The sequence below is a fragment of the Belonocnema kinseyi genome, chromosome 6, assembly GCF_010883055.1.
Source record: "Belonocnema kinseyi isolate 2016_QV_RU_SX_M_011 chromosome 6, B_treatae_v1, whole genome shotgun sequence".
Classification (NCBI taxonomy): Eukaryota; Metazoa; Arthropoda; class Insecta; order Hymenoptera; family Cynipidae; genus Belonocnema; species Belonocnema kinseyi.
Window position 1 is genome coordinate 51,828,112 of NC_046662.1, and position 17,111 is coordinate 51,845,222.

A 17,111-nucleotide genomic window follows, 5' to 3' on the forward strand; every position below is an offset into this window, starting at 1 on the left:
CTTCACTTGGAATTGCCTCTCGGAAAATTTCAAGTGGAGGCGTGTGAACAAATTGCTGGACTCTTGAGGTTCTCATTTTTGTCGTTCTGACATACATCAAAGAGGTTGCAAAACTAACCTTTTTGGCATTAGATCGTTTTTTAATATTTACAGTCGATTCTAGAGTTCGATTGCGCGTATCAAGAAATTTGGTAAATTGCTCGAAAAAAGGTGGATCGGTATTACCGCACATTGACAGTTCCCATTGGTCACGAGAATTTTTATCTAATGTGTTGATCAATAGAAAAGTGAACAGATCATTTTTCTCGTCAATAGGCTGTTTCAGATTTTTCAGTGCAGTCGACACTGTTATAATAATATTGCGCATGTGCTTCAAATTCTTTAACCAATCAGAAGGAATTTCCAGCAACTCAGTTAAAGACTTAATGTTGTAGGTTTCAGCTTTTCGTATCTTTTCTTGTTTCTTGTCCTCATCAGCACCAGCAGCAAATGGCGAATTTGAGAGAAGAATCGCGTAGTTTTTGCGGCCTCTTTCCCAAAATTCTCAGAGATTTGCCAGGCGACCCACAAGCAGTTGTTTTTGCAGATTTTCTTTGGTTACCAATCGATGAACGATGCGAACGATCGAGTTCAATAAGGATTCTTGATCCTTTGAAACTTGACTGTAGTTTACTGCCTCCATTTTGATTGATGCAAAGAGCGTGGCTTCGTTTGACGTAGTGTTACGTAACTTTTGGGAGGTGACGCAATACTGCAATACTTTTTTACAGTCACAATGAGTCACTAAATGCTCGAGAACAGCACTAAGAACGTGCTAAGTCTCACTTTGATTCACATTCGAGAGGATCGGGCTCGAAGGACCATGTTTCAGTTGGACAAAAAAGAGTTTAAGGATCATACTCAGTTGAGCAAAGTTTTTGAATTTGTGAGCTGAAGGTGGTAAGAAATAGCTGGTAATCACTTTTATCTAGGTTTATTATAATCAGACACACTTGAGAAAACTTTTGGGGCACTTTGGTGAGATCGCGTACTATAAACGTAGGTCTGCTTAGCGGAAGTTTGAGTAAAGCCACGAGGCATGGTTTCAGTTCGAAGAGCGGTTCTGTTCTTAAGCCTCGTTCGCGCGAGGCTATCAATGGTCAGCAAATAAGAGCGATTAAAACGAAGAACGACCGACGGGTTCGAATCTAACCAGTAGCTTAACATAATCTTAGACATAGGGTTGTAACTAAATATGTCGTTCTTTTATTGAAAATATTCCCAAACAATACTTCTCGGATCATATTGAATTATATTTCAGTATACCTGAATTTAGTGTTCCTGAATTTGATGTTTCCGAGAAGTGACGCCGCGCTGCGGGTATGGATGAAAGGAGTTGCAAGAGGATGTGCTGGGCTCACTAGGGTGGTCCAAAATTTCTTTTTCTATCATAATGGAGACACCTGAAAACTTTGTTCTTATTCATACAAAAATAAATGCATTTTTTTAAATGATATTCAGAGCTGCCACAAGCACTTTGAAGTTTAACCCATTAAGTCCTAGCCGGACACATTTTCAACATGTTTTCCAATCGCTCCATACACTATCTAAATGGTCCTAAAAATAGAGAATACTCATATCCAATGTAAAATTGTCTGAACTTTCGATTTGTGTGATCGGAATTTTGAAAGAAATGCATTTTGAAAAAGTAATGGTTGTATATTTAACAAAAAACGTGGTTAAAAAAATTTTTCATTCAATATATTCGGATCGAAAGCATCGGTGGGTTTCTACGATTTCTGGATTTTTTGCCTTCATGGACCCTGACCTTCAAAATTCACTGGCAGGTTTTTAAAAATATGTAACAGTACCAAATATGGCCGCCATATTGGATTCGCCATCTTGAATTTTGGGAATCTGGTACCATATTTTTAATCACCGACCCGAAAAACCTTCTGGGATACAATTTCATGGAAATAGAAATAGAAATATTGTCGTTCAAAAAAATATAATTTTTATACCAAAAATTTTCATTTTAAGCCGCCATGTATTTTTTTAAACCCACCGGTATATTTTTTAAATGTTTTTTTTTCGAAATTCCGATCCCATAAATCGAAATTTCAGACAGTTTCACATCGGCTACGACTATTTTCATTTTTTTAGGACCGTTTTGACAGTGTATGGAGCGATTGAAAACAATGTTGAAAATGTGTCCGGCTGGGACTTAATTAGTTAACACGTATTTCCCATAGGAAAAAAAAGGTGTTATGGTCAATCTTTTTCAGAATCTTTAATATCATCTCAATCGATTTGTCACTTAACACTGCTCTTCAAAATTAGCCTTAGATTATGAAAAAATATCAGTTTTCAAGTATCAACACCATAATTCTGTTTTATAGGGACCCAAAAACCCCCCATAAGTGAAAAAATGGGTTTTGCGATTTATTGGCGCTAATTAAGACTTTTATTGCGGCTTTTTTAATGCAAATTTTTTATGATACATGAAAGACCATTTCATACTGAAAATTAGGAGTTCAAGTAAATGGTTTAAACAATTGATTATTTTTTTAGCCATTTTCTAATAGATTGCATTAAGTGTTTAAACAATCTATTGTTATTGTTAATGATATTCTCTTAGAAAAATGGTACAAAATTGTAGTATAAAAAAGTCACTTTCAGTCAAATTTTTCATTAGGATAAGTAAAGTAATTAATTACAGTCAAGAAAATTAATTGTATAAACAATTTATTATTATTATTATTAATATTATATTTTGATAATGCTAGAAAGATTTTTTTTCTCTGAAATTTCTGGCTTTTTGTTCAATTTTTAATTGATGTAAAGTAATAATAAATTCAAGTTAACAAAAATAATTTTTTAAACGAATTATCATTGTTTATGAGTATTTTTATCTATATCAATATCTGATAGTTGCGGTTTTTCTACAATTTTTACCTTTCAGTCCTTTTTTCACTTTGTGTGGTAATAATTAATGGAAGCTAACAAAAAAGTTTTTTAAACAATTTGATATTGTTCTTAGCTATATTTTCTTAGATAAGTTCTAGAAAGTGGCGGTTTCACTAAAATCTTTAACTTTGCATAGCCTTATTATTAATGAAGAAATGGTAAATCAACCACAACAAAAATTTAAAAAAAATAGTATTGATGTATTTAATATGTTGGGCGTAGAAAATCTGAAGCATATCTTAAATATCTGTTTTATTTCAGAAAAATATATTCACAAAAAAGAAACAGATTATTTGAAATGTAGTTTTCTCTAATGTTTATTTATTAATTGTTAAAAAACTAAGCAGGCGGAGCAAAGTTCAGGATTTTATAAACTAACTACAACTTCTAGCACTTATCTAACAAAAGATAGTTATCAACAATATTAAATTGTTATAAAAACTTTTCTGTAAACTTTGATTAATTATCATGTCACTTAGTGAAAAAAGACAGAAAAAGGACAAAAAAAGGTAGTCATAAATAATTAAAATTTGTTTAAACATTTATTTTTGCTAAATCTAATTAATTATTAAGTCACGCCTAATGAAAAAAATATACAAACAGTTGAAAATTTTAGAAAAACTTTCAAGATTCTAACAATAAAGCAAAAAAGTATTATTAACAATGATAATGAATTATTTAAACAATTTTTTTAAAACTTAAATTTATTATTACTTTACTCCTATTGAATATTGGACAAAAAGCCAGAAATTTTAGAAAAACGGCATCGTTCGAGCATTATTAAAATATAATAATAATAATGAATTGTTTAAACAATTTATTTTCTCGACTGTAATTAATTACTTATTTCATTGAAAATTTAAATAAAAGTCAATTTCTTAAACTGTAATTTTGTATAATTTTTCTAAGAGAATACTATTAACAGTGATAATAAATTGTTTAAATAATCCCTCTTGTCAACATTCATGAACTATAACTTTGCTCTGATTGAAAATTGAGCAATTGGGAAATTTTCGAAAAAACGAAAAATTGAATTGTGATGTCACACAATTAATATTTTAATATTGCATAAAGAACATTTGAATTTAAACGAAAAAGGGGAATTACCTAATTTTTAAGTTCACAATATAGGTAAAAAAAGCAATAAAATAGTTCTATTTTAATAGTAAGAAATGATTTTCAAACTAAAAATAAATTAATTTTCGACCAAAATTAATGAAGTTTTAACAAAAAGAAAAGAATTTTCAAACAAGAATAATCCTTATCCACGAAAAAGTCGAGTTCTCAACTAAAAATTTAATTTTGAAAAAAATGTAAAAAAGTATTTAATTTTAAAAAAATACAACAAAGTATTTAAATTCTGAACCGAAGAAATTAATTTGAAACAAAAATAAAGAATTTGTAAGAAAAAAGAATAATTTTCTAATAAGAAGTCAAATTTCAAAAACTTAGTTGAATTTTCAACTAAAAAGATGGAATAGAAAAAAAAAATAAAAAAATTGCTCAACTTTTCAACCGAAAAATTATTTTTCAACTAAAAAGATTAATTTTCAACAAAAATATACGTAGTTTTAATGAAATACATGATTTTCAAACCAAATGTTTTAACAAGTTAAATTTTTATAAATCAATTTTTACCGAAAAAACTGATTTTCATCAAAACAAGTTATTTTAAACCAAAGAGAAGAATCTTCCAAAGGCAAAAAAAAAATGTAACAGCTGATATTCCTTCAAAAAAATATTTAAAATTAAATAAAAATAGAACAACAATTCTCCACAAAAGATAAGAAATTGGAACTGATAAAATGTTAATGACAAACAATTGAAGTCAACAAAAAAAAAGAAGCTGACAATTTTTCTCCAAAACAGTTGGTTTTATAATTTGACAAAATATTTATTTAAAGTTTTAGCTATAAAAAATAGAAAACTTTTGGAAACATGTACCTTAAAACGTTCTTTCATGAAACAATCTTATATTTGTGAAATTCAGAACTATCAAAGAAAACCTGACTGTACTTAAATTATTAATTATTTTATTTTCAAACATTTTATTAATAATGTATTTAGGAAAGGTATTTTTTATATATGAATTTATAATTTTCGCAGAACTCGGACCCGAACAATTTTTTCCTAAAAAAGAAAAGATCAAAATTTATTTTCCTGGACAAAAATAAAACAGAGGAAAGGAAAATGAGTAGGAAACCAACTAAATCCCCTTCCTTCTCTTTTTTTAGTTCTTCAGTCTTATTTATTTCCATTATTATCAAATCACAAAGAAAATAAATATTTAAAAAAAATAATAATCTAAATTATTATTATGTTTCATTATTATTTGTCGCAAATATTTTTTAATTGTGATTTGATGATAATTAACAAAAAGGGCCAAATGTAGATTATCGTAGAATTGTCTGAAATCAAAAATCAAATGAATTTTGTTAAAACATAAGTTTTTCTTACCCCTTACGCCAGTTAAAAAATCAATTTCCTGAAAAAAAACTTTCTATGCCAAAAATAACCTTAAGAAATGAAAAAAATTAATTTTCAACTAAAAGTTGAATCTGTATCTAGAAGAATTGAATATTTGACCGCGAGATGGATTTTTAAGTAAGAAGAATAATCTCTACCACAAAAGGAAAATTAATTCAACAATAAGACATTAATTTCAGCGAAAAATTTAATTACTCAATTTCCAGTCGAAAATTGAATGTTCAAGCAAAAAGATAAATTGTTATCTAAAATTATGAAATATTCTACTGGAATAATATTTACATTTTCAGTTTAAAAAAGCAGATAATTTTCAACCAAAAAAGAAACAAATTTTCAACAAAATAGTTAAATTTTTGCCAGAAATTTTATTTTTATACAAAAAAAATGTCTGATATGTAATTTTACTTCCGTCCTTAAAAATTAATTTTCAATTAAAATGATTTATCTCTACCAACAAAAGAATTTTAATTTGACTATTAAAGATCAGTTGAAACGAAAAATAGAATAATTACATTTTTAGTCAGATAATAAATGTTCAAGCAAAGAGATAAAGTTTCATCTAAAAATTTGAAATATTTAACTGGAATAATATTTACAGTAGTTTATTAATAATATATTAAAAAAGTACAACTTTAACTATCGTTATGAAAATATAATTTTACGGTGCGTAAAAGTAAATCATTAGCATGATTCAGTATTTAAAAAAAATATATTTATAAGCATTTCGCAGTTCTCAGAAAATTGTTATTTGTGACTTTAACATTTAAAATTAACGAATTCGCTTCTGCAATTATTGAAGAAATTTTAACTTTATGATTTCAGAAATATTTGATTACCTACGTATATCATTAGTAATTTAATGTAATTACGTCGCCGTGATTTATTCTAGCTATCTGCACCATTGTGCTATTACATTTTTCATAACTGATGAAATATTTTTCTTGAGATTATACAAATAATTCATATCTGAACAAATGTTTAATTTAAATATTGATTATCTACCTAAAATAGGCAGAATTTTAAGAATTAAAAATCATCTAAATTTCGATTATGGATAATTAAAATTATTTAATTTTTAACTCGTCAATTTATGAAAAAAATTATTAGACTTGTTTCTAACTTAGGGTATTTTTCGTCTAAAAAAACCTAGATTCTTTGCTTTAAATATTCTGATTTTAAATTATTATTGATATTATTATTTATTTATAAAAAGTAGCGTTTACTAGAGAACTGGGATTTACCAAAAGACCTGATAAAAGTCTTGCAGACCTGTCCTTAAATCCGTTGTACCCAGTTTTTTTCAAAGAGTTCAAAAGATTTGAAGAATTTTAAAGATTTAGAAAAAATAAAACGACATGGGAAATGTTTACCATGTAAACTTTATAAAATCTTGTTAGGTTACAGCTAAAGAGGTATGTCAAAGCTTCATCTTCAACTATCCCATCTGCCACGTAAAGTCATCCACAGCTAGAGACCGGACTCCAAGAAACAGTGTTTTATGAAGGCGCCTCACTCAAACTCATCCTTGTTTACCTTTTGGGACAGGTGGGACAGGAGTGGATTATCTATACGTTCCGGTAATGCCGAAATTGGTTATTCTAAAGAACCATGACCATAGATTATTAAACACAAAGCTTTCAACACAAAGGAACACTAGAAAATACATCACCGAATGACAACCATGGTGTTTAACTTTTGGGTAGATTTATCATTCAAAATCTTGGTATACTTATATATGCCTTGGAATACTACAAGCGGAAACCCAAGATGTTCGTGTGCTAAAAACAGTCCTAAAAAAAGTATAGCTAAATTCTTTTTAAAAAATTGAGCTTTCGAACTATCTGGGAAGATTAAGATCCAGGAGGCCAGATGTTAGCAGTCGATCGAAGTCATCATTCTAGATTTTAGTATCCAAATATACCTCCCTCGAGATAAAGGGCCTAGCATCACTAAAACCTTCGGTGCTTAAAACCAGTATGTCCGCAAAATCCCTTAATGATAAATTTTACGGTAAAGTACGTAGAGAAGCTAGCGATGAGCCTGTCCAACATATTTCTCAAGTCTGCTGGATTGAGATTGCAGGCTAAGGGATTTCATTTTGCCTATCAAGACGGAGCGCATAATGATCGTACCTGTAGGGGTACATAGAGAGTAGCATTGCAGCTCTAAAAGTGTTGTATTGTCATCTTCGGAATTTCCATGGTGTTTATCTAATGCCCGTCTTGTAATACGCCCAGAGCGAAATGTATACTTTTCAGCTTATCAGTATCTCGAAGCATGATATTATAAAAAAACATAAAAGGCTAATTAGCAAGCACTTCTTTTTCAGCTTAGCAGGCTGTACCAAGGCTACAAAGTTCATCTTGAAGTTGTCATAATCGGCTGCTTTGTAGGTATGAAAGCAAAAGAATGTTCCTTTGGGATCACTTCATCTGATTCATCGACACTATTCCTCATAACATTCTATAAACATTTGTAGCTCTAAAAATGTATCCAGACGTAAAATATTCATCTCCAACTGTGCTGTTTACCGTGTTAAGTCATCTGCGACTTTAATCTTTTCGGCTTAAATCTCTCTTGCGTGAATTTGCCGCTCTTCTTACCTCCAAGATAGAAGAGACAGGAATGGACGACGTAAAAGTTCCGGTTTCATCGGGAATGATAGCTTCACAAAACAATATTCTTAGCCTATGTAACCTAGAACCTACTATAACTTTTCTTTGTAAAGATAAGAATAAAAATTAATAACAATAATAATAATAACTAATAATCATAAAAATAATAAGAACACTGAGGAGGTGCAGATGGTAGCTCGAAGAAAGTATCCTTAGGCGACTGTTGTCCTCTGCAACGCTCGCAAACGCTAAGTAAGGAAAGCAGTAGTAGAATACGAAATGCAAAAAACACCCTGTTCACTTGACTCAGTCCGTGACTATGGTGAAAAACCGTGTTCACTCAAAAACAAGTTTTAAAAAATGGAATAATAAGTCCCTGTAAATGGAGATCCTCCATTGTCACCGTGATAGGGCTTGAAATTTTTTTATGACTTTGCGGCTATTTCGACAATAGCACTGCTACTGACAGGGTTTCCCTAGCTACACAGGTAAATAGCAAAGGGGCAAGGAACTTAGAGGAACACTAAAACTCATCAATTATCATACCATAGAGGGCTTATCACAGATTTTGAAATGCACGTTGCTTCCCTAGTATCATCGGAACTCAATTTTGGGACGAAATTTACTGCAAAAAATCCTCAAATCAAGAAATTCGGACTACAATATCCTATCGTTAAAATCAAGGACCTTAGACTGAATCTACACATCGAATATAACTGAGAAATGGAGAATAAAACACAGGTTGATTTGGCACGTAGAAAAGACTAAAAAGATCAAGCAGTGGTAATTAATATTCTTTCTCAACCTGTTAATGATCCCGAACCACCACATCCTCCAGAATTGGATGGCTTGATACAACCCGAGGCAGTAGCAGCAGTTCAGCAGCAAAAAAGGCGATTTAAATGGGCATACCACATGAACAGAGATATTATGCGCCTTTAGTTTTTGGCAGGACAAGGTGGGAAAAGTGTGAGAAGAGAACTTTATCGACTCTTCTTACTTAAAATGTCAGAGATAGCTGCAAGAATGAATAAGCAGAATCTAGTAGATGAAAATCGCTCAATATCTTTAAAAAGATTTCAGCTTGGAAGATTTGGAAAACGAAAACTTGATTGAAGCTGGAAGCATGGTAGCTAGGGATAAATAATATCAAGTACCGTACAGATTAGCACCACATCTGCGCATTAAGAACGATGATGTGAACAGAGGAATCCCAGAAAAACTACAGCATTTTGAAACACCATTTTACTAAAATCATCCGTCATCGAAATATCGAGGCATTGTCACCAGCAAAATTGGATGATATTATAGAGTTTCAATAGCAGTGTTTAATCTTCTTACTGCTAGACTGTGTTCTTACAAGAACATTAGTGCAAGAGGGCAACAAAAATCGAACCTTTCAGGCAGATGACAAGATGTTCTATAGTGGAATGATTGCAAAGCGAAAGAACCAGCAAGCCATAAATGTCCCACAATTGAAAATAGATGGAAAGCTTCGAATCCGGACATGATAAATAACTTCTGTTACAAGTACCTGACGAGTATGCATTTTGCGTTTAAGATGTGTTTTTAAAAGATCCTCGAATGCCCAAATCTGATGTCAGGCTTTATAATCAAAGATATTTTGTATATGGTGCCATAAAAATCAGGCACTCATCATTCATCTGAACTTAGACTGATAGCCTGCCTTGTAACAATTTATAAATGACTTAGAGCTTTCACTGCAAATGAGGTAAACCTTTTCACTGTGATGAGAATGACATCCTACTAGAAGAACAAAAAGCATGACATGACTTTGGGGTACAATAATAAAGTATCTTCAACATAGTAAACCAAGGATAACTAGATGAATGAACAATACGTAAGGTATCTTTGATCGAGACTCTTTCACTACAGTATGGTTTTGTTTAGCGTTGCATGCATTGAACAAAATACTAAATTAGACAAAAACAATTTTCGTTTAAATTTTCCGGCCACCAAAAATTTTTCCAATTGATAAAAATTCCTTGCAAGAAAGCTTGCATTTAAAGTCGTTAAAGATTTTAATACCTAAAATTGCAGTTTGCGCCCTGTTTCGAATCCCTGATAAGGGAACGAAAACATTTAGGTTTCAATCCTTTTTTAAGCGAAAAGAATCTGTCAAACGTAACCTAAAATAAATTAAAAATATTATTTTTGTTTAATATATTAGAAGGAGCTCGAGAAGCATGAAAATTGTTAAATCTAGTACTTTTTGCCACAAAAGTAGTCAAAAAGTACTAAACGGTGGTTATTGCAATATTTTGTTACAAACAATTATGAATAGAAATATTTCCTTATGGATAAAAAATATATTACACAATTTTAATAAATTACACTGACTTTTTTGCCACAAAAATGGTAAAAAATGGCCAAAAAGTAAACATAAGTAGTGATAACAAGCTTTCGTTATAAATAATTATTTATTTATTATTGTCAAAAGACGTATCACACACGATGAATGAATCATATATACTTATTTGTGATTTATTGATGACTTATTGGTGACCTATTTGGGCTAGGACACTTTTTTTTCGATCTTACGACAAACTGTCTCTACTTTCATTTATTCTCTAGAAACTTTTTGGTGGGATTCAAACGAAATAATGTATTTTGCAAAAACACAACTTTTTCGATTCAAGTCAAAATGCAAAAAAAATGAAATTTTTGAAACCTTACAGTTCCCAAAATGATAGGTCTAAAAGACTTTTTTTACATATACGCAGGTCTTTCTAGACTCTATTTCATCCTGTGGTACAATCAAGGTAAACTGAAATTGGCTGGATTTATTTAGAAAAAACCGAAGTCCACTTTTTTTCCCGTAAAAGTAGGCTAAAATGGCCCACTTTGAGGGGTCATACCTCATGACCTATCACAGTTAGGATACTGTTCTTTTTTTGTAATTACAGAAAATTGAGTCTAGTTTCACTCACCTGTCGAACACTTTTCCGTGCAGTATTTGTTTGCAAAGATACACAGTGTTTTTTAAAACTTAGTGATTTTTCGCTGAAAGTAAAAAGGGGACTGTTCAATGTATCATAGCTTGGAACCCATAGAACTTAGCGGATTTTTTTAAAACAAAATTTGTTCAGAATTTTGTTTTCTTTCTTTTTACTGTTGAGCATTTTGCTCTAAAATGCAATGGGAATTATCGGTCCACGCAAAATTAACTTTTGGAACTGTTTAAAAAAAATGGGTTTGGCAACTGATCTGTTCTAGAATTTTTGATATGTCATAAAGGACTCCAAAGCCTAGAGGATAAGCAATGTAAGCATTCTTACGTATTTTTTTTTAATCCGCGTAACACGAACTTTATTTTTTTTAATTTGTTAAGTTACCTCTATTCTTTCTTTTTATATTAGATTTTAAACCAGAAAAATGCAATTTGACGTAAAGTGGGGCACACGAAACATGCTTCAAGAAGTTATTGTTAGAAGTACTACTAAAGTGTGTGGTATTGAGATTGTCGAAGGAATGACTGGTGAGACAAAAACAGAAAAGTAAAAATGTTAGTTAAATTATATGCGGAAAAAATCAAAGCGGAAAGAGTAAAGAAAATGCAGATTGATTTTAAAGGAGGTAACGCTACAATACATAATGTTGCAGTTTCCAAATTCTGGTATCGGCATGTCACTTCTCAGAACATTTTTCTCTGTAAAAAAAGATTTCACGAAATTTAAGGAATTCAAGAAATAAACGGAATTAAAGAAAATACGTAATTCGTGAAATTCACGGAATCTATGGAATTTAGGGAATTTATGAAATCCATGGAATGAACGAAATTCATTGAATTAGCTGAATTCATGGAATTGGTGGCATACACAAAATTATTGTAATTCAAAAAATTTACGGAATCAACAAAATCCATGAACTTTATGTATTTAAGAAATTCCCGGTATCAAAATAATTTACGAAATTTCTCAAATTTAGCGGATCACGTAATTTCCATGATTTCCGTGAATACCCCCAAATCTAGTGCGTGCTGTCATTCTAGTAAATTTCTTGAATTTTGTATATTAAGTGTTTACAGCCACTCTACCGTCAAGCGCGACGCTCAGTGATCGCGTGACATCTCTCATGACCCCTCAGGCGCGTGAACTCTTACTCTTACGAACTCTTACTTACTCTTACTTATCTATTTAGAAACTTTCGGTTACAGTTTCGGATGATTATATACGTGTTTCCCCACAAGATAGATTACACATTAATATAATTGTGAAAACACACTTGTGTATTCGTACTCCATATGCTTGTTTTTAAATTTGTTATGATTATTGTTTTAAATTATTAGGAGTAATAATATATTCGTATGATAATAGAATTAATTATAACTATCTAATATTGGTAGAGACTTAAATTGAAGTCTTTCATTTACCGAGCATAAATTGAGCTATCGAAATTCACTGAGTTCTTATCCTTCCTTGATAACAATTGAAATAGCTTGCTATTTATATCTTACCGACCGCAGCATAGTTACCATAGTTAGGTTAAAAGTTAGAGAAGGTCGGCAATGCGCTAGTTTGTAGTTGATGGCGTTACTCTGTTTCTTGTGGAATAAGATAGGTTGCGCCTAGCTTTAAAGGTTATATCGAAATTGTCAAATTTTGGGATGTAACTTTGGAAAAACCTTCACTGGAATGTTTTATTTCACAAGCTCGGTTTCCCCTTCTTTGCCAGGACAGCTCACTGCTTAAAAGTTTCCAAATCGTTTTTTTCAATGCAAATCTTGTATTTGATGCAAAGGTTTTTCTAAATTTTGCCACGTGTAAGTGAATCTCTTGAGTCGGTTTTGGTTACAGAATTTAATTATGATCGTCTTTTCTCTGAATCTTTCACCAATATAGATGTTTTAAAAATCATCGAACAAATTTGATAGAGGTCTTCAAGAATTTTTGTTAGTGGAACATCAATCTATAGCATCCTCGATTATGGACGCTTCTTTGTTTTATAAAATATCGCAATTAACTCTAAAATCTCAGCTTTGACTTTGAAAAATTGAATTAGGTTTACAATTTTTAATTATTCACTTTTAATTGCTAGCCACTTTTCTCATAAAATTGTTAAATTTTCTAAATTTAAATCTAAAAATACTGATTCTTCCATTGCTTATTAACCATTCCTTGTTTTATTTGTACATATAATGTCGTGAAGAGGGAGGATTTTTATTGACTTCAGTGTAGGAGGAACACAATAATGAAATAAAAATTAATTAATTGCAAACAATTTTGAATTACGTATGAGATAGTGATTATTATAATATTTACTGAAACATTTTGAAGAATATTAATTAGTTATGTTCTTACCAAAGTTCTTGATCACTTAGTTTCTTCTACGTATTGCAAAAGGTTTAAGGCCATTGTGACATTTCAAATATAACTACATTATTTTCCAATTTTTTCGGAATAAATAGTTATATTTTATACAAGGACCGTAACTGGCACTTTTTTGGCCGAGTACTGTTATTTACACGAGGCTAAGGGCCACTCAGGGGCCGAGTGTCACACACTATTTTTTATCAAACCATTTGAGCACAAGTACAGATAGGTTGCATAAAGTCTTAATCTAAAAACCCGAGAGGGAGTTGAATCCATTCTAATCGAATTCAATTCATTCTAAACGAATCTACTTTAATCCAATTTCTTCTAATCCAATCCAATTTATTCTAATCCAATCTAATTTATTCCAATCCAATCTAATTATTTCCAATTAACTCAATTTAGTTCACTCAACTCCAATCGACTCCAATCCAATCCAATTAATTTAAATTAACTCAATTCAATCCTCTTAATTGCAATCTCTTCCAATCCAATCAATGCACATCCATTCCAATATAATATACTCCACTTCAATCCACTTGAATTCATTCCAGTCCACTCCGATCAAATTCATGCCAATTCAATACTATCTAATTTATTCAAATCCACTCTAAACCAATCCTCTCTTTTCCATTCCACTCAAATTCAATTTACTCTACTGCAATCCAATTTGCCCCACTCCAATTAAAGTCATCTAAATGCAATTCACTTAAATACACTCCAATCTAATTCTAGTCATTCCAGACCAGTCCACTTAAATTCAACCTATCGCAATCTGATCTGTCTCAATCCAACCCATTTCAATCTAATTCATTCAAATACAATACAATCCAATTAATTCCAATCCACTCCAAACCGATCGTCTTCTTTCCAATCCAATTAATTCCATTCAAATGAAATTCATCCAAATTAAATCCACGTAAATCCACTCGGATCTAAGCCCAATCATTCCAAACCAATCAAATTAAATTCAAACCACTCTAATCTGATCCACCTCACACCAATTAATTCAAATCAAATCAAATTCATTTGAATCTACTAAAATTCACTTGATTTTAATTAACTCAATTCCAATTCACTCAATTCTAATCTATTTCAATCCAATCAATTCCCATACATTTTAATATATTACACTCCACCCCGATCCACTTTAATTCATTGTAATCAACCCCAATCCAATTAATTCAAATCCAATACATTCCAATCCAGTCCAAACCAATCCTTTCCTTTCCAGTCCACTCCAATCCAATGTACTCCCCTCGAATAAAATTCAGCCAAATTTAATCCAACTCAATCCACACACATCTAATCCCAAGCATGCCAAACCAATTCACTCAAATTCAACTTAATATAATCTTATCCACTTTACTTCAATCTATTTCAACTTAATTAATTACAATCCATATTGATTCATTCGAATTCATTCCAATCCAGTTCGTTTTAGTCGAATCAAATTTATTTCAATTAACTCAATTGCAATCCATTCCAATCTAATCAATTTCTGTCCATTCTAATAAAATACACTCTATTCCAACAAACTTTAAGTAATTCCAATCCACCCAAATCCGATTGATTCCAATCCAATGCAATCAAATTCATTTCAAATCGACTCCAAACCAATCCTCTTAATTTCAATCTACTTCAATCCAATTTTCTTCACTTCAATCAAATCCATCCTAATCCAATCGACATAAATCCACTCCCATCTAATCGCTACTATTCTAAACCAATTCACTCTAATTCAACTCACTTTAATCTTATCCACCCCACTCCAATTTATACCAATCTAAATCATTCTAATCCAGTCAATTCATTCGAATCTACTCCAATCCAATTGATTTCAATCCAATCTTCTTCAATCCATTCCAATTTAATCCAATCCAATACCATTTAATTTATTTAAATCCATTCTAATCCACCCCATGCCACTTCGAAAAGATTCAATTCTCGAGACTAAGGACGACCGGCACATTATTTTATGCGGCACCAGTTAGCAAAAGTGTACGTCTAAATCTCAAAGTTGGGGTACTAAGCTCATCGTAACATAAAGTATGGAAATAAATGTTCGTCAGTCAATCAGATCATAGTTTCAGTCACTTTATAGTACGCTGTACCCGGAATAAACAATTTTATATGCTACATTAGGTCCATATTTCTGATTATTGGTTTAATCGCGAATATATTTAAAGCGTTGTTTTTTATTAGAAGAGTAGCGGCACGTTCCAAATCTAAGCTATCGGGCTCGCTTTTTGTATTGATTAATCTAACTATTCTTTCCTTGACTGTGCCCGAGCTCAGTTCCATTTCATTTTTAATCAAGTTGAAATTTGTATGGATAGGACACCCTGCATGAATATACGACCTGGCTTCCTAATTTGTAATATCAGTTGTGCTTAAAGAAGTTTAAATGCGATTTTAATTAGTTATATTATTGTTAATTAATTCAAATTTTTTTTCCTTCTCCGACTATTTGCTTTCAAGACACGACTAATGACCTTGGCGCGATTAGTGAGCGTACGTGTCGCGCATATTTACTTGGTACCTTGCTTGAACGTTTCCCTAAGTGCAGCCATTGAAATATTCAACTAAAGAAAAAATTAAGCTGTTACTCCTTACATGCAAGGGATAAATTAAACGTAATGCTGAAGATCACTTTAAAGTCATTAAAACTTAAACTAGATCCGAACAACTCTAAATAAATAAAAAACAACTCTGAAAAAGCACATTCAATCGTGACCTTAAAATGACCTTTATGGTCGCCGCCAATGTCAAATTAAATTTCATGATTGAATGTCCCTTTTTAAAATAAATAACTTTCGCTGATAGGAAATTTTTTCAAAAGCTGGACAGGTATTCGGACCTTGCTTAAGATGCAATGACCTTAGAGTGACATTTAAGTTCAAATTGAACGTAAGACCTTAATACATTTTTGAACGTAAAGTTTCCCGCTCTATTGATTTCCCATGTCAGAAAGGGGGGCTTCGATTCTGAAAAAAGTTGAGCTTGGTATGACCTTCCAGGTCAACTTTAAGGTCAATATACAGGTCAACATTGCAATTATCGTTGAAAGTTACTTCAATAGTGACCTTAATAAAATAGTTTACCCGAGGAAATATTCAGAGTGTCCAGAACTCTTTGGACACTCTGTATATAAGTAAGTGAAATTTTTCTAATTATCAGCGTGATTCGATTTGAGAATGATCCTGTCAATAGTTTGTTTCCACTGCACTTCGAATGACCGTATATTCGTGCTGCTCATTTATGCCTTCGTAATGCCCAGATACGCTATCTAAATGAGGAATTTCAATCGTAATTGTTAATTCTAAAAGGAAACATGTACATTCAAAATCATTTTTCAATAATAAAAGAAAAATGTTCGTTTTTAACATTCTGACCACACGTTCTAGAAAATGAAACAAATATTATATCCATGTCCCTCTATACTGAAAAATATTCCATTTAAGTATTATTAATGTATCTACAAAATTGAATCAGTTAAATCTTTAGAACTCGTCTATTTAAAGTATTTAAAATTAGAATTCGAAGTCGGTTTGACTGTATCGCGTCACATTTTATTAGCATGGCGGTAGGGATTGCGCTTTTTTCTAATGACTTCATTGGCTATGCTGGCTACAGCATTGCTTCTGACAAGATTTCCCATGCAAGATATGTGGGACAGGTACTAAGGGGTGCACCAAAAACTCATCATATAGATGGAGAAGCTTATAAA